This window comes from Anomaloglossus baeobatrachus, chromosome 2 (genome assembly GCF_048569485.1).
Source record: "Anomaloglossus baeobatrachus isolate aAnoBae1 chromosome 2, aAnoBae1.hap1, whole genome shotgun sequence".
NCBI classification, from domain to species: domain Eukaryota; kingdom Metazoa; phylum Chordata; class Amphibia; order Anura; family Aromobatidae; genus Anomaloglossus; species Anomaloglossus baeobatrachus.
Window position 1 is genome coordinate 114,223,971 of NC_134354.1, and position 23,820 is coordinate 114,247,790.

At 47.0% G+C, this 23,820-nt stretch overlaps 1 protein-coding gene across 5 annotated transcripts in view; it reads left to right on the top strand.

The window, feature by feature from the left end:
- AIPL1 (AIP like 1 HSP90 co-chaperone) overlaps positions 1-23,820 on the top strand; it is a 179,584-nt gene that overhangs the window by 22,028 nt on the left and 133,736 nt on the right. The window lies entirely within an intron of this gene.

Sequence of the window (23,820 nt, forward strand, 5' to 3'; positions counted from 1 at the left end):
AAATATGAAATATGACTCTAATAGCACCACAATGTCATTCACCAATGTTATCCAACATATCTTTGCATTAGATTGTTAATTATTTGTTTGAATTTCACATTACTTTCTGTGGGCAACAAAGCTTTTGTCTTGTCAAAATCTGACCTTTCTGTGTTCATTAAATGATCAATATTTTAGCTTTGCAGCAACTTTATTTACATAACCTAAACCAAATTTGGGAAGGTTTCAGGTTTCAAAAGAGTAATTTATAAAACCAATGAATGAATTTAAAGTCCGGTTATAATCTTTTATTTACATAACATGGATAAGCGAGAGAACTTTTGTCAGGGACTGTATATTGGGACTGGAGAATACTCACAGCACACAGTGTAGGCAAAATGAAGATTTACAAGACTGCAGTCACAAAGAGTAAATGCAGACTTGTAGTTTGAGACCGGAAATCCCCTTTAAATGTGTGTGTGTGTATATGTGTTTGGTGTGTAGTGTCAGTGTATTAATTTACTCCTCCGCTGCTGATTTCTATGGAATCCAGCCCCATTCTGCTCCTCTTCTCTGTGATGTCACCGCTCTTCAGACTCTCCAGGTTACACTGCAGTCAGCATGAGCTGAAAGTGGCTTTTATAGTGTAAGTCTATGAATTGTCAGAACAAGGTTCCATAAACTTACATTGTAAAAGAGACTTCCAGCTCATGCATAGAGGATAGAGTGACCCGGAGAGTCTGAAGTGTGGTGATGGCACTGAGAAGAGGAGCAGAATGGCACTGGATTCCGAAGAAAGTGGTAGTAGGTGAGAATACTAATACATTGACATTTCACTATATGCAAAAATAAAAGCTATGGATCAATACAGGTGCAATAGGGTCTTATCTGATACACACTTCGATAGTTAGAAGGAAAGTACATTAGGTCCGGAATGTGTTAAGACACCTTTACATTTTTTACTCTTTGTTTCATTGCAGCCATTTGGTAAATTCAAAAAAGTTCATTTTTCTTCTCATTAACGTAAACTCTGCACCCCATCTTGACAGAAAAAAAAAAACAAATGTAGAATTGTTTGCAAATTTATTAAACAAGAAAAACTGAAATATCACATGGTCATAAATATTCAGATCCCTTTGCTCAGTATTGAGTAGAAGCACCCTTTTGAGCTAGTATAGCTATGAGTCTTCTTGGGAATGATGCATAAGTTTTTCACACCTGGATTTGGGGATCCTCTGCCATTCTTCTTAGCAGGTCCTCTCTAGTTCCGTCAGGTTGGATGGTGAACGTTGGTGGACAGCCATTTTCAGGTCTCACCAGAAATGCTCAATTGGGTTTAGGTCATGGCTCTGGCTGGGATGGTCAAGAATGGTCACAGAGTTGTTCTGAAACCATTCCTTTGTTATTTTAGCTGTGTGACTTGTTAGAAGGTGAACCTTTGGCCAAGTCTGAGGTCCAGAGCACTTTGAAAAAAAGCTTTCCAGGATATCTCTGTTCTTGGCTGCATTCATCTTTCTTTCAATTGCAACCAGTCGTCCTGTCCCTGTTGCTGAAAAACACCCCCATAGCATGATGCTGCCATCACTATTTTTCACTGTTGGGATTGTATTGGGCAGGTGATGAACAGTGCCTGTTTTTTTCTGCACATACCGCTTAGAATTGTCACCAAAAAGTTCTATCTCCATCTCATCAGACCAGAGAATCTTATTTCTCATAGTCTGGGAGTCCTTCATGTGTTTTTTTTTTTTATTGCAAACTCTATGCGGTCTTTCACATTTCTTGCACTGAGGAGATGCTTCGATTGGGCCACTCTGCCATAAATGCCCAACTAGTGGAGGGCTGCAGTGATAGTTGACTTTGTGAAACTTTCTCCCGTCTCTCTACTGCATCTCTGGAGATCAGCCACAGTGATCTTGGGATTCTTCTTTACCTCTCTCTCCAAGGCTCTTCTCCCACAATTGCTCAGTTTGGCTGGACGGGCAGGTCTAGGAAGAGTTCTGGTGGTCCCAAACTTCTTTCATTAAAAGGATTATGGTGGTCACTGTGCTATTATGAACCTTAAGTGCTGCAGAAATTCTTTTGTAACCTTGGCCACATCTGTGCCTTGCCAACATTCAGTCACTGAGCTCCTTGGGCAGTTCCTTTGATCTCATGATTCTCATTTGGTCTGACATGCACTGTGAGCTGTGAGGTCTTATATAGACAGGGCCTCTCTGTGAATGACGTAGGACGCATCATGCACACAGGGCTGGGCAGAAGGATGGAGATTGCACAAGATGGGCGAGATGCTAGACTGAGAGCAGCCATCGAACCGGACTGGACCGCCCCTTAGGTGAGTTTTATAAAGGTCTTTTTTATGTTTTACACAGCGGCCTGGGCTCTTATATACAGTATTCTGGAGTGCTGTATATAAGGTCTCTGGTGGTGGGTGCAGCTCATAAGGGAAAAACCTAGTGGCAGGTTCCCTTTAAAAAAGGAGTTTCTGTGGAATCTCCGTGTTGCTGCGTTGATTGATTTTAATCAAGCTAGTTTTTAAGGGTTCTCCCTTCTTCAAGAATCAGGGTTGGCATTTCTGAGACGGCATTGACACTGGAGTATAGGCTGCTTCTAATTCATAAGGTGGGAAAATATAACAATTGAGGAGTTGTTTGAGTATTGAACAACCCCGTTAATACATATGTATTATAGTTTCTTTTTTCTCTGCATTCCCCTGAATTATTGGAGTTAGGTTTGCTTGGGTGAATGTGGATATCTATAGCGCCCAAGGACATGTGTCACGGGCGGGGAGGGAGCCGTCACTGCTGCGCTCTCGCTGGCGCACGGGTCCGGCGCTGCTGCTCGGTGGCTCGAGCGGTGGGCCGGATCCGGGGACTCGAGCGGCACTCCTCGCCCGTGAGTGAAAGGGGTGGTTTGGTTTGGGGATTTGGTCCGTGACGCCACCCACGGTTTGTGGTGAAGGTGGGCACCACCGCTGCTGGTGACGGGGATCCCGGGAGCGTTGTTAGGGAGCAGCTGAGATGTTTTCCCCTTCCGTGGGTAGGGGTTGGTGGTCCCGGGGCCCGGTTGAGGTGACGGGGAAGCAGGGCTGGCAAGGTGCAGGGTCGCTTGGACTGCGCAGCGCGGTGCCAGTCGGCACGGTAGTACTCACTCAGCCACAAATGGATGCACAGTCTCTGGTAAAACAAATGGCTGGATGGACGGGTCCTGCAGCTGGCTGCTGTGGCTTCTCCCGGACGGTTGGTGGTGGCTGCCTTTCCCTGCACCTTTTGTGTGTGTTCGGTCCCGATGGCTTCCCACCAGTAACCCGCTCCCCAGTGTGGATATGTGCCGGAGGAGCCCTTTTGCCCGCAGGCTCTGGCCCTGGGAACTCTAGCTGTGGCGGTAGCTGTATTTCCCTTGTGCTGTTTGGACGGTTGCCTTCAATCGGGCCTTGGCTGTTTGGAAACCCCTGGGGTTCCGGTCACTAACAGATTTGACCTGTTTAATGGCGACTCCAAGCCTGGTCGGGGTCCGCAGGCCCTGCCACTGCCCATCCCCGGTCCTACGGTTCCGCGTTGATCTGCCTCTCCTGCAGACGGCCACCACCGTCTGCCAACCTTGCTGTCGGTGCCCGGGCCACGTACCCGGACACGGTCAGTTTGCTCCTCTACTACCATTTCACTCCTCTCCTGACTCCTACTCACTTCTGACTGCCTGAACTGACTTCCTTTCCCGCCTCCAGGACTGTGAACTCCTCAGTGGGTGGGGCCAACCACCTGGCTCCACCCCACCTGGTGTGGACATCAGCCCCTGGAGGGAGGCAACAAGGATTTGTGTCTGACTGATGTGTCTATCTGGGGTGGGGGGTGTTGTGTTGTAGTACCTGTGACGACCTGGCTAGTCCAGGGCCCCACATTCCCCCTTGGTTAAATGCAGACCGTCCGCGGGCTGCCCGTTCATCACCGGTTTTACTTTTAACTGAAAAACGTAGAAAAACATATGAAAAACATTCAACAAGCATTTTTATGGATCTTCCCTTAACGGGAGGCACGGTACTTTAACGTTACAACACATTTTTATTAATAACGGTCGGCTTTCACTCTCCCACCCAAACAACCTGGCCCTGATGCTGCCCCTAAGAAGTGGGCAGCACCCCTTGACCCCAGTCCAGATCCAGGCTGCCTGAGTGGGAACGGGTACGGTGTTTCGCACCCTACGGTCACTTCAGGGGACCCCACGTCCAGGGTGACCCCTGACCCCCGGAGGATGGCCACCGGTCCAGGTGGTGGCCGGGCCCCAGCCTACTCTGCTGCGGGCTCTTCCTCCAATCTGCCTCTCTGGAGGCGGCAACAGAAACATGCCAACATATTTACATTTCCACTAGTTTGTGGGTGCCCTGCTAGTTCTCAGGCATGTCCATAAGTAGTTTCTTATGCATGGTAACAAAGGGTCCCTACGGGGACAACTTGCCGGCAACAGCCGGGTCAATCACAATCGACAATCAGGTGACATCTTTGGTTGATGACTTTCCATTTAACAGGTTAACGGTACTGGTGGTCCCAACGGGGACAACGGTGCAACGGAGGGACCGCTGCCTTACTTTAGATCCTCAATGCAGGCCGGATGAGGTGGCTGGGCCGGTTCTTGGGCCTCCTGGCGTCCTCTCAACTTGGCATTCAGGGCAAACCAGCCCCTCTCTCCGCAGTGCCGCGTGTACGTGACTAAGTCGCCTGGGAGCAGGTTGCGGCCTGGGTGGCCCTCTGGCAGATGAGCATTAACGTCCCGTCGGGCCACAAACACCTCGGCCTCCAGGTCCGGCTCAAAAATAAATCCATATCCCCGACGGATATCAAACCTTCTTACTTGCCCCTCGTGGATCGGGCCCCGTACCCGGAAGGTTGCTCTGCGGAGGCTCTCCTTTTCTTGTATGGTGCGGGCTATCAGCTCAGCCTTCTGCTTCTCCCTCTCCACAATCTCTCGGCCCAGCGGGGTCGGGTCCCTGTCCCAGTAAGGGGCAGCTGCTTGCCCCTGCGCGCGGGTTGGGCCCCGCGGAATTTCCTCTACACTGCCCACTACTGGCGCCCTCGGTGGAAGATCCCGCGGTGACATGGACTGGGGCGCTGCCTTGCAGCAACAACCCGGCGCAGCCTCAGCTGAGGCGTGGGGGATGGGTACAGGGGTCCTCTCCCGCTTGACCTCCGCCTCCTCCTGCACAGGATGGATCACCGGAGCCGGAACGGGACTAGGCACGGTCACTTCTCGTGCCACTGGTACGTCTTCGCCGACGGGTAATGCCTTCGGAAGCTTCCAGGGAAGCGGCTCGAGGCGGCTACGGGCTTCAGCTGCAGGCTGGTCCGCTTGGGTGGACAGACAGGGTTCCGCTACCGGTTGCGGGGGTAGCGGGCCTAGTGGAGGGGCAGCAGCCAACACGGGTAGCAGGGGAGGCAGCAGGGCGAGCGGGCGCAGACCGGGCCCCTCAGCCGTAATGACCGATCCTGTAGGAATACAGGGGCGTGGGTTGCTTACCCACTCTTCCAATTCTTCCTCCACCTCGCGTCTCCGTATGGCTGCCACCACGTCCGCCATGTCGGCCTCCCACTCCTCCAGGAGGAGCTGCATTCGGACCTGCAGGCGGCTGCTCAGCTGAACGGTCCGGATCTCCACCCATGCCGCGATACCAGGCGCGGGCTCGAGGACTGCGGTGTTACTGGACGGACGGTGCATACTGGCAGCGGTATCTTCCAGGAACCAAATATGGCCGCAGAGTCCTGGCGTCCCTGCTTTTATAGCCGCGGTTTACATGCGGCCGGACGCCATCCGTGCCCCCTTGGTCTTTTCTCAGCACCTCCTCTTCAGGGGCGGAGCTTCGGCTTTCGCGCCTCCACTGCTCGAGAAGATGCTCGAGCGGGAAAATCTTCGCGCCCAAGATGTTGGATTCTGAAATTTTTCGGCCGGATACCGCCGGCGGGACACAAGGCGCACGTCTACCAGCCGGTAGAACGGTAAGATCCTGTTCGTGACGCCAAGTTTTTGCGGGCGGGGAGGGAGCCGTCGCTGCTGTGCTCTCGCTGGAGCTCGGGTCCGGCGCTGCTGCTGCTGCTGCTGCTCGGTGGCTCGAGCGGTGGGCCGGATCCAGGGACTCGAGCGGCGCTCCTCGCCCGTGAGTGAAAGGGGTGGTTTGGTTTGGGGATTTGGTCCGTGACGCCACCCACGGTTTGTGGTGAAGGTGGGCACCACCGCTGCTGGTGACGGGGATCCCGGGAGCGTTGTTAGGGAGCAGCTGAGATGTTTTCCCCCTCCGTGGGTAGGGGGGTTGGTGGTCCCGGGGCCCGGTTGAGTTGACGGGGAAGCAGGGCTGGCAAGGTGCAGGGTCGCTTGGACTGCGCAGCGCGGTGCCAGTCGGCACGGTAGTACTCACTCAGCCAAAAATGGATGCACAGTCTCTGGTAAAACAAACGGCTGGATGGACGGGTCCTGCAGCCGGCTGCTGTGGCTTCTCCCGGACGGTTGGTGGTGGCTGCCTTTCCCTGCACCTTTTGTGTGTGTTCGGTCCCGATGGCTTCCCACCGGTAACCCGCTCCCCAGCGTGGATATGTGCCGGAGGAGCCCTTTTGCCCGCAGGCTCTGGCCCTGGGAACTCTAGCTGTGGCGGTAGCTGTATTTCCCTTGTGCTGTTTTGACGGTTGCCTTCAATCGGGTCTTGGCTGTATGGAAACCCCTGGGGTTCCGGTCACTAATGGATTTGACCTGTTTAACGGCGACTCCAAGCCTGGTCGGGGTCCGCAGGCCCTGCCGGTTTGTGCTGGCTTCACTTCGCTCCCCGGTTCGGTACTGGCGGGCCACCACCCGTCCCCGGTCCTACGGTTCCGCGTTGATCTGCCTCTCCTGCAGACGGCCACCACCGTCTGCCAACCTTGCTCTCGGTGCCCGGGCCACGTACCCGGACACGGTCAGTTTTCTCCTCTACTACCACTTCACTCCTCTCCTGACTCCTACTCACTTCTGACTGCCTGAACTGACTTCCTTTCCCGCCTCCAGGACTGTGAACTCCTCAGTGGGTGGCCCAAACCGCCTGGCTCCACCCCACCTGGTGTGGACATCAGCCCCTGGAGGGAGGCAACAAGGATTTGTGTCTGACTGATGTGCCTATCTGGGGTGGGGGGTGTTGTGTTGTAGTACCTGTAACGACCTGGCTAGTCCAGGGCGCCACACATGCTGTATTTAACTTTTTCTATAAGGCCTCATTCACACTTCAGTATTTTTGCACCAGTCTTTGTATGCCAAAGCCCGGCCTGAACGTACAGTAAAAACTATATCTGAAAGATTGACCCCTATGTTTTGGAGAACAATAGTGATGAAATACTAATCAAAAATACTGATGTGTGAATGAGGTCCAACTCATACAGTAAGTTATCTAGAAATGACATAATAATGACTACAGCTTTCTGTAGACTTGGAATATATAGAAATGTATAGTAACAAAAAGACCAGTTATTTGTAGTGAAATATTGCTTATTGCTTTATTATTATCTACAGTCATTTAGTAAATGGAAAATTCCACTTTCAGACACGACTGTCTTTGAACACAGGAGGGAGCCAGTATCCCATCTATATTTCCAATCCTTTACTCAGCAGTAAATTGTTTTCGAAATGAAAATTCATTCCAACTTCATCCTTCCTGTTCATTACCGGTAAATATTTACAGTATTGCTGAATGCTGTCACAATCATTTTTAAGATAACATAGCCTAAAAACATTATTGTGCCAGCTTTTGTAGCTGAGATGATAGCACATACTGACTTTTTATTGTGGCTTTTGTATATAAAATAACTCTTACCTAGATAACTGGAAAAACAAACTATCAAATCTCTGCCTCCATGAAAAAATATAACAATTGTTTCAGGAATGAAGACGAGAGATATATTATGGAGACATTAAAAATCATATATTTTTTTTCTATTTGTAAAAAGTCCTAATCTACAAATATAAAGTGCCCTTATTGGTGCCTTAAAAATGTGTTTTCTTTCAATGTAGATGCTGCATATAAACTTGTGAGTCGAATGCTATTTCAGCTGTCAGCTAAGTCTTCCACCTTGGCTTGTGCATTGTATATTTCAGCCTGGAAATGTGATTTATATCTTCCAAACACCTCTCATCTCCCATGGGAACAAAGAATTGAGCACAGGGCTTTCTCTACCCCTTAATGAGAATCTGTCACTAATGGTCAGGGTCGGTCTGGCCCAGCGGGGTAGCGGGGAATCCCCTGGTAGGCCCCGGGCCCTCAGTGGGCCCCATGTGCCTTATATAGTGCGGGGCTGTGTATAGCGCCGTGGGGCTGCCGGTTTTTCGGCGACGGCGCTATGTGCGGCATACTGGGCAGGGCCCCCACGCTGTGATGACAAAAAGAGAGAACTCCGGCACACTACCCCAAACGAATAAATTGTCATGACAAAAAGATCTGTATCAAAAAATGGTTCTTTATTACATGAATGTCCAAAGCCAGAGAAAGTCCATACAGAAACGTTTCGACCAATTTAGGTCTTCATCACAGGACTATCTTAGTGAGGCAGGAGGTGGTGAGACAAAAATCAGAGGTGCGACCCAATGAATCCCCAAGGGATTGGTATTCAGAATATGTAAAAAAAAATTCAAATGGACCTGAGATGCACAAGGCAATGTATGTCGCTATTTAGGTCCTCGCATGAGCAGAGGATACTGAGCAACCGTATACCCTGTGGTTCAGGTTCATGAGAGCAAAGGAGCTAATCTTCGAGCTCTCATGTCAAAATGAGTGGTAAATGGCAGTGGAAATACCCTGGTAAGTAATCTCAGTTATGTCAGGTGCTGTGCAGAAGAGCAAATATCCACTCTGTAAGGACAAAGAATATTCGTGCGAGGATGCACGTTTTGGAGAAGGGTCCAGGTGGAGGTCTTATTAGAGATATTGAAGGACTGGAAGTTACACCCGTAACTGGTAAAGGCAAAGTCCTGTGTGTGTGCAGGCAAGACCGGCTCCCTGTGTGTCATGATCCGTGGAAGAGGATGCACAGAGCTGCAGGTAAGCACTCAGGAGAAGCCGAAGAAAAAAAAATATATTCTCACCTGTTCTCCTCGTTCCCGCGGTGTTCCAGCTGCTTCTTCCAGACTGCAGGACACAGACCTCTCGGTGATCCCATCCTCTGCACGGAGCCGTCGCTGCAGGTGACTTCATGGCTTTTACTGCAGTTAAATGCTTTATGACGCCGCAAAGCATTTAACTGAAGTAAAGCCATGATGGCATCCTACGGTGGCTGCTCCGTGCATAGAACGGGATCACCGAGGGGTCTATGAGCCTGCGGACTCATAAGGTAAGGACCCCGCAGGAACGGAGGACAGGTGAGAATAATGTGTGTGTGTGTGTGTGTGTGTGTGTGTGTGTGTGTGTGAACAATGGCATAATAGGGGACACGAAGGGGGCCCATTCATACACAGCACAAGGCTGAGGGGCCCATTCATACACAGCACAAGGCTGAGGGGCCCATTCATACACAGCACAAGGCTGGGGGGCCCATTCATACACAGCACAAGGCTGAGGGGCCCATTCATACACAGCACAAGGCTGGGGGGCCCATTCATACACAGCACAAGGCTGAGGGGCCCATTCATACACAGCACAAGGCCCATTCATACACAGCACAAGGCTGGGGGGCCTGTTCATACACAGCACAAGGCTGGGGGGCCCATTCATACACAGCACAAGGCTGGGGGGGCCCATTCATACACAGCACAAGGCTGGGGGGCCTGTTCATACACAGCACAAGGCTGGGGGGCCCATTCATACACAGCACAAGGCTGGGGGGGCCCATTCATACACAGCACAAGACTGAGGGGCCAATTCATACACAGCACAAGGCTGAGGGGCTCATTCATACACAGCACAAGGCTTGGGGGCCCATTCATACACAGCACAAGGCTGGGGGCCCATTCATACACTGCAAACGGCTGGGGGGCCCATTCATACACTGCACAAGGCTGGGGGGCCCATTCATACACTGCACAAGGATGGGGAGCCCATTCATACACTGCACAATGATGCGGGGCCCATTCATACACTGAACAAGGCTGGGGGGCCCATTCATACACAGCACAAGACTGAGGGGCCCATTCATACACAGCACAAGGCTGAGGGGCTCATTCATACACAGTACAAGGCTGGGGGGCCCATTCATACACAGCACAAGGCTGGGGGGCCCATTCATCCACAGCACAAGGCTGAGGGGCCCATTCATACACAGCACAAGGCTGGGGGGCCCATTCATACACAGCACAAGGCTGGGGGGCCCATTCATACACAGCACAAGGCTGGGGGGGCCCATTCATACACTGCACAAGGCTGGGGGGCCCATTCATACACTGCACAAGGCTGGGGGGCCCATTCATACACTGCACAAGGATGGGGAGCCCATTCATACACTGCACAAGGCTGGGGGGGCCATTCATACACTGCACAAGGATGGGGAGCCCATTCATACACTGCACAATGATGCGTGGCCCATTCATACACTGAACAAGGCTGGGGGGCCCATTCATACACAGCACAAGACTGAGGGGCCCATTCATACACAGCACAAGGCTGAGGGGCTCATTCATACACAGTACAAGGCTGGGGGGCCCATTAATACACAGCACAAGGCTGGGGGGCCCATTCATCCACAGCACAAGGCTGAGGGGCCCATTCATACACAGCACAAGGCTGGGGGGCCCATTCATACACTGCACAAGGCTGGGGGGGCCCATTCATACACTGCACAAGGCTGGGGGGGCCCATTCATACACTGCACAAGGCTGGGGGGCCCATTCATACACTGCACAAGGCTGGGGGGCCCATTCATACACTGCACAAGGATGGGGAGCCCATTCATACACTGCACAAGGATGGGGGGCCCATTTATACACTGAACAAGGATGGGGAGCCCATTCATACACTGAACAAGGATGGGGAGCCCATTCATACACTGCACAAGGATGGGGGGGCCATTCATACACTGCACAAGGATGGGGGACCATTGCTACACTGCACAAGGATGGGGGGGCCCGTTGCTACACGGCACAAGGATGGGGGGCCCGTTGCTACACTGCACAAGGATGGGGGGCCCATTGATACATGGCACAGGGATGTGCACATTACTACAAGGGGGCACATTACATTTTATTAGGATCTATTTTTAATTTTGAAATTTACCTGTAGCTGCTGCATTTCCCACCCTCGGCTTATACTTGAGCCAATAAGTTTTCAGTTTTTTGTGGTTATATTAGGGGCCTCGGTTTATACTCGGGTCGGCTTATACTCGAGTATATACGGTAATGTGAGATGAGGGGGCCTTGGTGGGGGAGGAGCAGTATGACTTTACAAGTGACATTATGGGGCAGTGGGGACTTTATGGGGAAATGAGGGTCATTATGAGGCAATTAGGATGGGAATTGTGAAAGGCAGCATAGTATACGGAGGAGCGGAGGAAATTTATGCAGAGAGATATTATAGAAAGGGGAAGTTTTGGGGGTACATTATGGAAAGGGGCACATTGTGGCACTATTTTGGAGAGGAGCAGTGTGGGGGGATATTTTGTGCAGAAAGCAATTAACCCTTCTGATTCCACTTGTTCCCCCAGATATTATTAAATAAAAGGGGACAGGATGAGGGACATACATTATTGGTTTATGGTGGCACGTGGGGCATAATTACTGTAGGGGCAAATTAGGGGGCATTATTACCGATGAAATATAGGTTGATTTTGAGTATACTGTCTCCAATGGGGGAACAAAATTCTGATGTAGTGTAGAAATTGGGGAAACAGTGTGGAATGTGCCCTGGGAGTGATCGGCTATAGCGGACTGTGTGTTATTTTCTGCAGAGGCATGTTCTGGCAGGAAGAAGTGATAACTTCAGATAGAAACGTCACTGGTAAGTCAGTGTGTTACATGTACACACACACTGTATACTATATACAGAGCTCCTGTGTATAATGTCACTGGTGATCACTGTATTACTTATATACAGATCTCCTGTTTATAAAGTAATCTGTGATCACTGTATTACCTGTACACTGACACTATGTACAGAGCTCCTGTGTATAATGGCACTGATAGTAATATTAATGTTATTAGTATTGTGGTTTTTATTCGTGATCATTTCTTGTAGTAGTCGTCATTGTGTAGTAGTAATATGTGGTCTTGTCATGGTTTGGTGGTATTTGTCTCTTGTATGTAGTATTATTTGGTAGTCTGATCATAGTGTTGTGGTATTTCTCCCTTGTATGTGGTAATATTTGTTTACAATGTGGTCTAATTATGGTGTGGCAATATTACTCTCTTGTATATGGTTGTGTTTGATCACTATGTATTGGTAATATGTTATCTGGTCATGGTGTGGTGGTATTTTTCTCTTGTATATGATTGTATTTGGTCACTATGTGGTGGTAATATGTTGTATGGTCATGGTGTGGCGGTATTTATCCCTTGTATGTGGTTGTATTTGGTCACTATGTGGTGGTAATATGTTGTCTGGCCACGGTGTGGCAGTATTTCCCCCTTGTATGTGGTATTATTGGTCTTGGTATAGTGGATTATGTTGTGTCTGGAGGTCACTTTTTCTCTCTATCAATATGGGGAAAATTCTTTATTTCCAATATTTGAATGTTTAACCCTTCGCCGTCCTGTGACTATTGCACTGCAGCAAATATGCACTTACAGGTTCTCCAGTGAAAACAAGTAATCTCCTTTACTAAGGCCACGTGCACACAGTATTTGGTGAGTTTTTTACCTCAGTATTTGAAGCCAAAACCAGGAATTATAAAATCAGTAAAATGAGAGGAAAAGTATAATAGAAAGATGGGCACCGCTTCTGCATTTTTCACCCACTACTGATTTTGGCTACAAATACTGACCAAATACTGAAAGTGTAAACGTGGCCTAAGCATGTGATAACTTATTCATCAGTGGGTTGTGATTGCTGGGACCCGAACTGATCGGCAAAATGTGCAACCTTTATCCCCATTACACTGGAGCTCATGTCCGACTCGACCCCTGATCCACTCATTCCCTCAGTGGCTGCGAGCACTGTGCTTGTTTTTTATCTGACCGCCCCATTTGAATGAATGGAGCTGCGGTCACACACCCCACCTGCCGCTGCTGTATTGTATAATGGGCATATAAGTGCCCTGTCAGGGATAAAAGTTCCTCATTCTTCAGATCGGTGCAGTTTCCACTGGTCTGGTTCCACTGATCAATAAGTTATCACCCACCAAACCTGTGGATCTGTGATAACTTGTCACCAAAAATCCCATTACTGCAAACTACTGTAATTGTACATTAGTTATTGTGTGTGCACAGGAGATGTGCAGGAGCTGCCTGTGTTTTACAGTCAGCTTTCCACAATAATGGGGATAGTGGCTAATAGATATTTGCATGTAGCTGTAGGATGGTCCCCTAGAGTTATTTCCCCTGGTGGGCCCCAGACACCCGAATTCGACCCTGCTAGTGGTGATGGGCGGACTTGCAGATACACGGGATCGGCGGATCCAACCAGGTTTAAAAAAAACCCGGTTCGGTTCCGGAATTGATCCTGGATATTTGGCCGGATGCCGGTCCCCATATAAGTCTATGGGTACCCAAATCAAATTAAAAATAGTGGCAGAAGGAATAGGGCGATTGGAGAAGGCTCTTTATACTTACCAGTCTCCGCACGGCTGTAATGCTTTTTCGAGGGCTGCTGATTATCCTTTGTGCATATGCACTGCTTGCTCCACCCACAGGCATTTCCAGCATCTCTGATTGGTTGCAGTCAGACACGCCCCCACCCTGTGTGACAGCGTGTCTGACTGCTTGCAATCAGACGTGCTGTCTGTGTGTCTACATTGCTGTAAAAATAAATAAAATTTGAGTAGCGTCTCCCTATATTATGATACCCAGCACAGATAAAGCATACGGCTACAGGCTGCAGCCCCAGCTGTGTGCTTTTCTTTGCTGTGTATCAAAATAAAAGCCCAATTTTGATACCCAGCCATGATAAAGCTGACAGCTGAGAGCTGGTATTCTCAGGCTAAGGAGACCCTTGCTTATTGGGCCCCCCAGCCTAAAAATAGCAGCCATCTGCAGCAGTCGAGGATTGTCGCATGCATTAAATGTGACAATCCCGGCACTTTACTCAGCTCATCCTGATTGCCCTTGTGTGATGGCAGTCAGGGTAATAAGGGGTTAATGAAGGCTCACAGCTGCCACTAAGCCCTAGATTAGTAATGGGAGGCTTCTATGAGACCCTCCCCATTACTAAACTGTAAGGGAAAAGAAATAAACACAAACACCAAAAAATACTTTATTTCAAATAAAATACAGAAAATCCCCAACGTCTTTCACCCCTTTGTTGACCCCCAAAACACCCAAATCCGACATAGCCCTGTGCTATCATGCTGACCGTCCTGGTGACACACATGCTGCTACATGTGCAGCTGAGCATCTCAATGGCTATCATGCTATAATTTCACCTCCTTATGAACCCCAACACACAAGTGGCGGGAAACGCGTTGAGTGTTTAATAACGAATATTGGACCATGGAATGCCTATGTTTGAATAATTATCAAAGAGAGGAAAGATTATTACCCTGAAAAAATTTTCAGATAAGTAAATGTAACACGATTCTCTATTGCTACAGGTTGTCATGGATGACCCTCTGTATTCAGAGAGTGAGTTCAGGGACAGCTTTAAAGGGATAGCCACCGAGGAATGGGGGCACCAATTAACCTTTAGGGTGTGAGTGACGCAAGTCGCATCTCCATTGTTAGGTAGTGGAGAGAATGTTTAGGGCTATCTAATTCACCTTGATTTATTAATTACTAGGTGAGCTTTCCCTTGATAATTTTTTAATTCTGTATTTTTGTGGCATCCCATGGTCTTTCAGTTTTATTAGTGTGCTAATTGTTTTCACAGTGTGGGATTTTATTTAAGGAATTTAATAAAGATGTTTTTTTAAATATATGAATTAAGGTAGCTTCTAGGTATACAGTTAGAGATGGAGTAAGAAGTTACACAGGATGATACTTCCCAGCTCAGCCTCATCTCATCTTCTTAGCATGGGTTAGGTGATAAGGAGGAGATGGAGAGTTGTCCTCCTGGTAAGGACAGGGATGTCTTGCCTGTTGGAGTCTGGCATACTTGGCTGACTTTATGTGTTGCAGGCTATCTTTTTTTTCTTGTCCTCCTCCATCATATCAACAGGGTCATCATGCTGCCCTTGCTCCAGATTTTTAGAGGGCCATCAGGTGGACCGCAATCATGATTTTTAAAGGCGCAGCAAACGTCTCTCACTCATAAATTTTAGAGGGCCACCAGGTGGCCCTCACTCAAATATTGGAGGACTATCAGGCAGCCCTCACTAAAGTTTTGGAAGGCCATCAGGCTGCCTTCACTCATACATTTTGGAAAGGTCATCAGGTGGCCCTCACTCAAATTTTTGAGGGTCATCAGGTGGCCCTCACTTATAATTATTAGAGGGCCATCCCTCATAACTTGGTCCCCAGCCACCAATATTTGTCACTATATGCTATTCCTGTCCTACACCAGCACGTGTTCCATAACATCAGCTGTGCCCTGACCAATGCAGTTACTGGGAATGTCCACTTAGCAACCCACACTTGGACAAGTGCTTGTGGCCAGGGATGTTACATTTCCCTGATTGAACACTTGGTGAATCTTGTAGAGGCCGGGATAAAGTTGGATACTGGGATGGCTCGTGTGCTACCGGTGCCGAGGATTGCGGGCCCTAGTTCCATCAAGGTTTCCTCCACCTCCTAGGCCAGTTCCTGCACCATGTCCTCCATCTCCAAATTGTCATCTCAGGACATATCATGCATATCAATCACAAGCTAGAAGCACTGCAGCATCAGTGAAGCGGCAACAGGCTGTGCTGAAATGCTGAAACAAATGTGTTTAGGTAACGAACAGCACACCATTGCAAAGTTGTGGAATGGTATAACAGACCAGGCAGATCTGTGGCTCTCATCGCTGAACCTACAACCAGGCATGGTCATGTATGATAATAGCCGTAACCTGGTGGTGACTCTGAAGCTTAGCAAGCTCGCGCATGTACCATGCCTGGCACATGTGCTTAACTTAGTAGTTCAGTGATTTCTGAAAACCTACTCTGATTTGCCTGATCTAGTTGTGAAAGTATGCCGCATGTGCGCCCATTTCTGCAAGTCAGCTACAGCTGCTGCCAGTCTGGCAGTGCTGCAGCAGTGCTCACAAGTACCACCTCACCGTAACATCATGACATCAGCAAGGACTATAAGACAATAATCACTGCCTAGATGTCTCTATTACACTAGCCCTTCTCTACCACCTCTCCCTACACTTATTGCAGCTAGGAATCGTTTTATTAGCAAATAGAATTAGCCCTGAAAGGACTTTTGAGTTAACGTTGCAGCTGCCAAGTCTGTAAGGCTAGAATCCCTGCATACATGCCTCTAGAACAGTAGCAGCTTGCCCTACACTAACTGCACAAAACAGCAGTATTATTATAGAATACAGAGTGTCCACCCATATCCTGTCCACCGCCATTAACTTGAGAACGGCAGCAGCTATAGGAATAGAAGTGGTGTCTAGGTATAGTAAAGCATCCATGCGCTATGCAATGAAACCACCTATAGCGCCACCTGGTAGAAAATAACGGAGTTAGCATTTTTATCTCGAAAATGGAACGAGATAGAGAAAAAAAGTGAATTACAAAGTTGTAGAGCATCATCAATTCAATACGAATCGACACCTTGCATACAGAAATGCTATGATTAGAACGTGTAAAACTCATAAGGCTGCGGACGTGAAGCGATACCTCATGGAGACCTTCCTACAAGTCATTGGGTATGATGGCTGCGTGAACTGGCCTCGACGCTCACCTGACCTGACCCCATTGGACTTCTTTCTGTGAGGTCACATCAAACAGCAGGTGTATGCGACCCCTCCACCAACATTGCAGGACCTACGACGACGTATTACAGATGCTTGTGCAAACGTGTCACCTAGCATATTACACAATGGGCAGCAAGATACAGTATGCTGTCCAGAGTCCAGATGTGCATTGCAGCTGAAGGTGGCCACTTTGAGCATCAAAGTTAAATGAGCGCCATATGCGTGACCAGCATTCAAAGTTTTGGGGGGGGTCATGGGTTTGATATCATAGCATTTCTGTATACAATTTGGCAACTGGTATAGTCAGGTATGACGCATTGCCACATAGACAGCGGTGGACACTGCGTCATGCCTGACTATGCCAGTTGCCAAGTTGCTATGCCTTCTGAGGACCCCCTGCACTCACACTGATGAAGGTCTTTGACCAAAACGTCTGTTCTTGTGCTGGTCCTACAAGTTCTTCTCAATAAAAGACCACTATTCACATTTATCTTGAGTGCCAAGTTTCTACATATACTTGAGATGGTTTTGAACCCTACTTGAGCACTACCCCAGAAGCGCCATGTGTATCATCTCACTATCCTAAGGATTGGCATCAGTGTTAAAAGTAGTGGACCTCCTCTTTAAGGATCTCTGAATGCTGAGGTAGATAGTGCATGAAAGTCACCACACTGCTGACTCTATAACTGAAGCGTACAAACCTTTAATGACATTAACATCAGCACAATAACTATGCAGCAGGAGCTTCATGGCATGAGTTTTCATGGCTGAGCATCTCAGCTTTATATCACCAAGCACAAAACCGAGAGAGATGAATTGGTATAAAGTTGCCACTATTTGACAATGAAGCAGTGGAAACATATTTTGTGTAGTGACTAAGGGGAAAACTTTTCTCCTTGTGGAGACTGACAAACCAATCTCACTGCCAGTGAGGAGACTTATAGCTGCAATGCTGCTCTGGGAAATATGCAAATTGTCACTTCAAGGAAGAAGGAGACAAACTCTAGCGCCACCTGTTGGAAGCAGCAATCCTAAAAGTCAAAAGTGACCCTTTAAAGAGCCTTGCCATATGACTTAGGATTTATGAGTTGCTATTTCCAATAGGAAATGCAGCCCATTTTACAGTTACTTCAGGTTGACACGTGGGAGTACAAGTTATAAGTCAACAAGATTTCTCCCATGCCTCCCCCATACTCTGGAACGCTCTACCTCAGCATATCAGATTCTCCCCTACCGTGGAAAGCTTCAAGAGGAACCTGAAGACCCATCTCTTTCAACAAGCCTACAACCTACAATAGCCCTCAGTCCAGTACACCACTGCGCAACCAGCTCGGTCCTCATCTATTGTACCCTCACCCATTCCCTGTACACTGTGAGCCCTCGCGGGCTGCGTCCTCTCTCCTCCTATACCAGTCTATTTTGTATTCTGAATGATTGTTGTATATATACCCTCTTTCACTTGTAAAGCGCCATGGAATAAATGGCGCTATAATAATAAATAATAATACTCTATATATATATTTGCCTTATTCTGTCTGTCTGTCTGTCTGTCTTGTTCCAAAATGACGTCATTACAGTGAACAATAAATTCTAGAATACCCGATGCGTTAGAATCGGGCCACGTTCTAGTAATAATAATAACCAGCCTGATTGGTAACAGTGCCTGGCTGATGGACAAGGTGATTGTGTTGCGACTGTCTTACTGTTCCTGTTGTTATTCAGTTCATTTATAGAGCTGTTATTCAATGAAAGCATCTAAACTGTGAATGTCAGAGACACATATTACTCTATCTTCCAACCTACAATAGGAGAGGTGGAGTGAAATACGACTGGAGGATCTGACTGCACATGAGATTTATTTGTATTCTGTAACCATGGAGATGCACAGAACTGCATAGGAGCTGTATACACAAAATGGTAGAAGTTTGTGAATCAATCTGTAATGCAAAATTCATTATTTGGGGGGGATTTGTAGACGCAGTGAAACAACAATAATTGCAAATGGGAATTTATCTTATTTTTTTTTAGAAAACACTAATATCAAAATCTCATTATTATAAATTAATAGTACATTTTTGCAACAGTTAATTATACAGCCATTAATCAGTGCACTGTTTTGTTGTCACTCTTGTAAGTCTGGGCTGCTGGAGAAGCAGATTTTTCGAGACAAGCATATTGTTCTTGTCAAGTACAACAAAGCTGCAACCATTTATACAAATCATTTCTATCTGAGCTGTATCCCATTGTCTAAGGCAATGTTTTATATTATTAAATAGCAGCTGGAGCGGTCGGTCACCTCTCTCTTTAACAGCTTTGCACACCTCCCTGTCATTATTGCGCCACACATATTCTTCAAGCGATTGTGTTTTTGTTTTATGCGTTCTACATCCACTAGTAGTATGGGGATACTTACAACGTATTGTGTTATAATTAATGGGTTAAATAATTATGTTCAGTACATTTAATTATACTGATTAAAGGAAATGAGTCGCAGGCAAAATAATAGGTTTTCTAGCCACTGAAATTATAGTGTCATGTTCTCCTGTTCAGAATAAGTAGGAAACTTGGATTGCTTGTAGAAAGCCAGCTTCTGTTAAAAAATCATGATACCCCCAATCCACAGTGCACCTTGTCATTAATAATTTACACAAAGGTTGTATTCACACGTGCATGTCCATTAACATCCTCGTGTTATCCGCTGTTTCCTTACGTAAAAAAACAGATGGTGGTAGAAGAGGAGGTCTCGCTTGCATCCAGAGTAAGAAAAACCTATAGAACACAAAGAGCCACTTATTTGTATATCATGTCTCTGATCCTTTCATGTCACCATTGGTCCATGGTAAAAATCCAAAATATGAATAATTGTCGTGTGGTGGATGGCGTTGCACTTGCTGGGTGCCATGGCGGCGTTGGACTCTGTTCACACTGCAGAGTCCAACAAACAGCTTGGGTTCCCTGAGTTGCACAGCCTGTCATGGGCATCGGCTGGTTCTGGCTTCACTGCTCCCCAGTACAGCAGGAGTTAATTCCTGCTTGATTGTGATCCTCTGCTGGAAGTTCACGCTGCTGATTACCATCCTCAGCCATCTTCACCTTTTATAAGGTTCTGGATTCTGGGGCTGAGTGCTGGATATAGCTTCTGCTACCTTGGTTCCTGTGGTTATCCAGTTCTATGGTGATCTACAAGTTGCAGTTTGGTGTGGTGTGTGAGTTCTCCAGTTCTGCATTTATTTCCTACCCCTTTTGCGCTACTTCCCAATTTACGTACTGTCCCTCCTTTGTGTTTGTGTGCAGTGTGCATGAGTTTTCATTTACCCTTGTCTGTTTCTATTTAGGGGTTGTTGTTACTGGCCTTTCTGCCCACTCCCTGGGTGGGGGGGTAGTAACAGTGCTCAGACAGGAGACAGGGTCATGCTGGGGGCTCAAACCTGGCTACCATCGAGCCTATCTTTGAGAAAGGGGACAGCGCAGGTACCCCAGTCTTAGTGTCAGCCTAGGAGCCCCTTTTCCAATGGTTGCCCCATTTTTCCCTGAGGAAGCCACTCTAGGGGTGGCGACATGCGTTGGGGGGTTTTCTTCTTGTCCTCCCTCCTGTATGGCTGCCTCCTTTGTGATTGCAGAATCTGCTCCTGCTTGCTGATTTTCGCTGCACCTTTTTACCCTGTCTATGTGGTATTTATGAAATCTTATGTACTATTATGTATGTTTCTGGTGCATTTTGCTTGTTTCTCTGCTGATGTCCATCTATCAGTATTGAGGCTTTGCCTTTCTTATTAATATATAGTGTCTTACTTATTTATATGGAGGGGGTTACCTGTGGGGTTTTTGTCTTATTATATGCAATCCCCTGTATGTGTTGAACACGTTTGTGTATTTTAAATGCTTTTAACTCCATGTTGGCGTTTTTATGACTAATAAAAATTATTTGAATATTTTCTATTTGGTGATCCCAATTATTACACACCATCTTGCTTCTTCTATATGGTTCCTTTTCCATTGGTACACACCCCGTGACAGTAACCCCATAGACTATAATGGGTCAGCATCCATGGAAAACATGTACTGCACACCAAAAACAACCACATGTTTAAATAAGTCTAAATTAGAGTAATCAGCCATTATTTGTCATATGTAAATGAAGTAGTAGCAGAAACGGTATAGGGACAGGTGTAGGCTATGTCCTAAATGTAAGGGGACAATTTGAATTTATTTTCCATCTCTTACAGAACCAAAGACAAGTATTCACATATTAAAAGGATAACTTTTGCCACCATACAAGGGTCCAGGAGGTAAGGGGGTCACTTCTACCTCCAAAGAAACAAGCAGGTGTCATAGGCTGAACCATTGAACTGCAAAGGACCCATATACAGTTCTTGCACAGGGGCCCTTTTCTCTCTGTGTCAACTACTCACTTCTCTAGCTAATGTGGAAGTCTATTAAGAAAGGTAATGTTTTGTAAGTTCAATATACCTAAGAAGACATATGGGGCAGCTTAATTTTCATCTTCTGTTTTCATCAAGTAGATGGCAAAACAGGTGAAATATTTCCAATTAGGGCATACAAAGAAGATTTACAGGACACTTGTTTAGCACTGCGTCACTATTTCATGGCTTCCAGACCAGAACCCTGTGAATCTTCTCCTACTGTCATGCAGTGACTACGGGGTTCAAGCCAGGTATTGTGAGGGTAGGCCTAGGCTATAGGCCGTTGGTCCAGATGTATTAAGATTATCTGTGTGTGTAAATAATCAAAATATAGATGTCGTTGCATAATTATCTGTGTGTCCATATGACAAGACAATTACAGAGAAACTTCATAATATGATTAAGATGTGCATTCTTCAGTGTGTTAACAAAAATAATGAAGTCAAAATGAACAATGAACAAAGAGGTATTCATAACATACTGAGAGAATTCATAATCAGTTGGTTCACACCATGTGGGATGTGAGATGTTGACATCTTGTTCTTGCTCCAAGGTCGAAGTCGAATGTTGTATTATATAATTACAAGATTCTATAATACACGGGTCAGAAGCTGGCTTCTGCTCAAGCAGTGAACACGTTTCATTGTCTGATTCATTTATATCTGCGCAGATCGATTTGAAGTCCGTCTCTGTAACCCTGAAAAACTCCATTTGCGGTTTTCCCTAAATTCCCAACCTTGATAGTATAAGGGGACTCATGGTGAGTACCGCAACACACAGGGTACACTGCTGAAACAGTAAAAGGGTGTGCTGTGGCGCTAGGTAGAGGAGAACAGGGTCAACTCATAACACTCACCTGCAGCTGATCCCTGCACTCCCTAACATCCCTAGAAGGGTCCTTCCTCCTGTACACCAATCACTTGCCTTGGCCCACCTTGGCCCTGAATTTCACCCTGACTAGTGCAGGCCAGCAAGACGCTAGTCTCACCACTGCTATAAAGCCTGCTTTACACTTTACAATTTATTGTGCGATCGCATTTGCGATCACACCCGCCCCCATCGTTTGTGCGGCACGGGCAATTTCTTGCCCGTGTCGCACAATGTTGTAACCCCCTGTCACACGTACTTACCTTTTAAACGACCTTGCTGTGGGCGGCGAACATCCACTTCCTGAAGGGGGAGGGACGTTCAGCATCACAGCGATGTCACACAGCGGCCGGCCAATTGAAGCGGAGATGAGCGGGACGTAAACATCCCGCCCACCTCCTTCCTTCAGCATTGCCGGCGGCCGCAGGTAAGCTACAGTTTATCGTTCCCGAGGTGTCACACGGAGCGATGTGTGCTGCCTCGGGAACATTGAACAACAGGACGTTCAATTTTTAGAAAATGAGCGACATGTCAACGATTAACGAGAAGGTGAGTATTTCTGCTCGTTCATAGCTGTCACACGCTATGATATCACTAACTATTCCGGATGTGCGTCACTTCCGACGTGACCCCGCCGACATCTCGTTAGATATATCGTAGCGTGTAAAGCCCACTTATGACAATATGATGTAGAAAAGACAAACAACAAATAAAACTCTGGCAGCAGCTTCTCAGCTACAACTGAAGCAACACCTCAGCTTCCTACAGAGACTTAGTCCTTCAAAGTGGACAGCATAAGTGTGAGCTATAGCTGACATAGGAAGGAGTGAGGTGTGGATACTTATAGCAGAAGGGAGTGGCTGCAGCTGAGATTACAACTACGTGTTAGATCACTGCAGGATAGAAATGAACCTCAACTCCTTCAGTACTGCATGGAATTAAATATGCCTCAACGTAGAGTAAAGAGTAAGCTGTCATTAAAGAGGATCTGCGATCCACAATATGCTGTGACCTTCTGATCCCAGATCACCCTGAGATCACATCAGGCATGCCTATCTGTTGGATTCCCTGGCACTTCAGATTATTAGGCCCTATGCAACATCATGTTGACGTTGCGCTAAGCTAACTAGTCAGAAGGGATGTCGGGGATACTGGAAGGAAGGAGAAGATTTGCTTGGCTCTGGTGAACACAGACTTAGAACATAACCACTGGACTTGCGTCCTGAGCATATTTTTGCTCATATCTAATCATAGTAGGATTTTTCCAATGATAATGCAATAAATGTGGAAGACGGAAATGCTCCTTTGCCAAGAGCAGAATTGCTAAATATTAAATACATTTTAATAAATGCAATATCTCTTTTAGATCTGCTAATATGTCTTTTTTAGAAGGATGCTCGGAAGCATTTCCACTTCAGTATCAACCTTTTTTGCTAATGGCTTTGACATTAAAGATTTTCCTTACTCCTGAAATCAGCTCAATGCATACAGTAAGTTATTGCTTTTATCACCAGGAACAATGTATCCCAATAACATTCATTCTCTTATTTTCTTAAGGATTAGACAGAGACAAGCCAGGAAAACGTGTCAAAATAGAAAAATATTCCTATGCTACAGAAAAACATTTTAAAA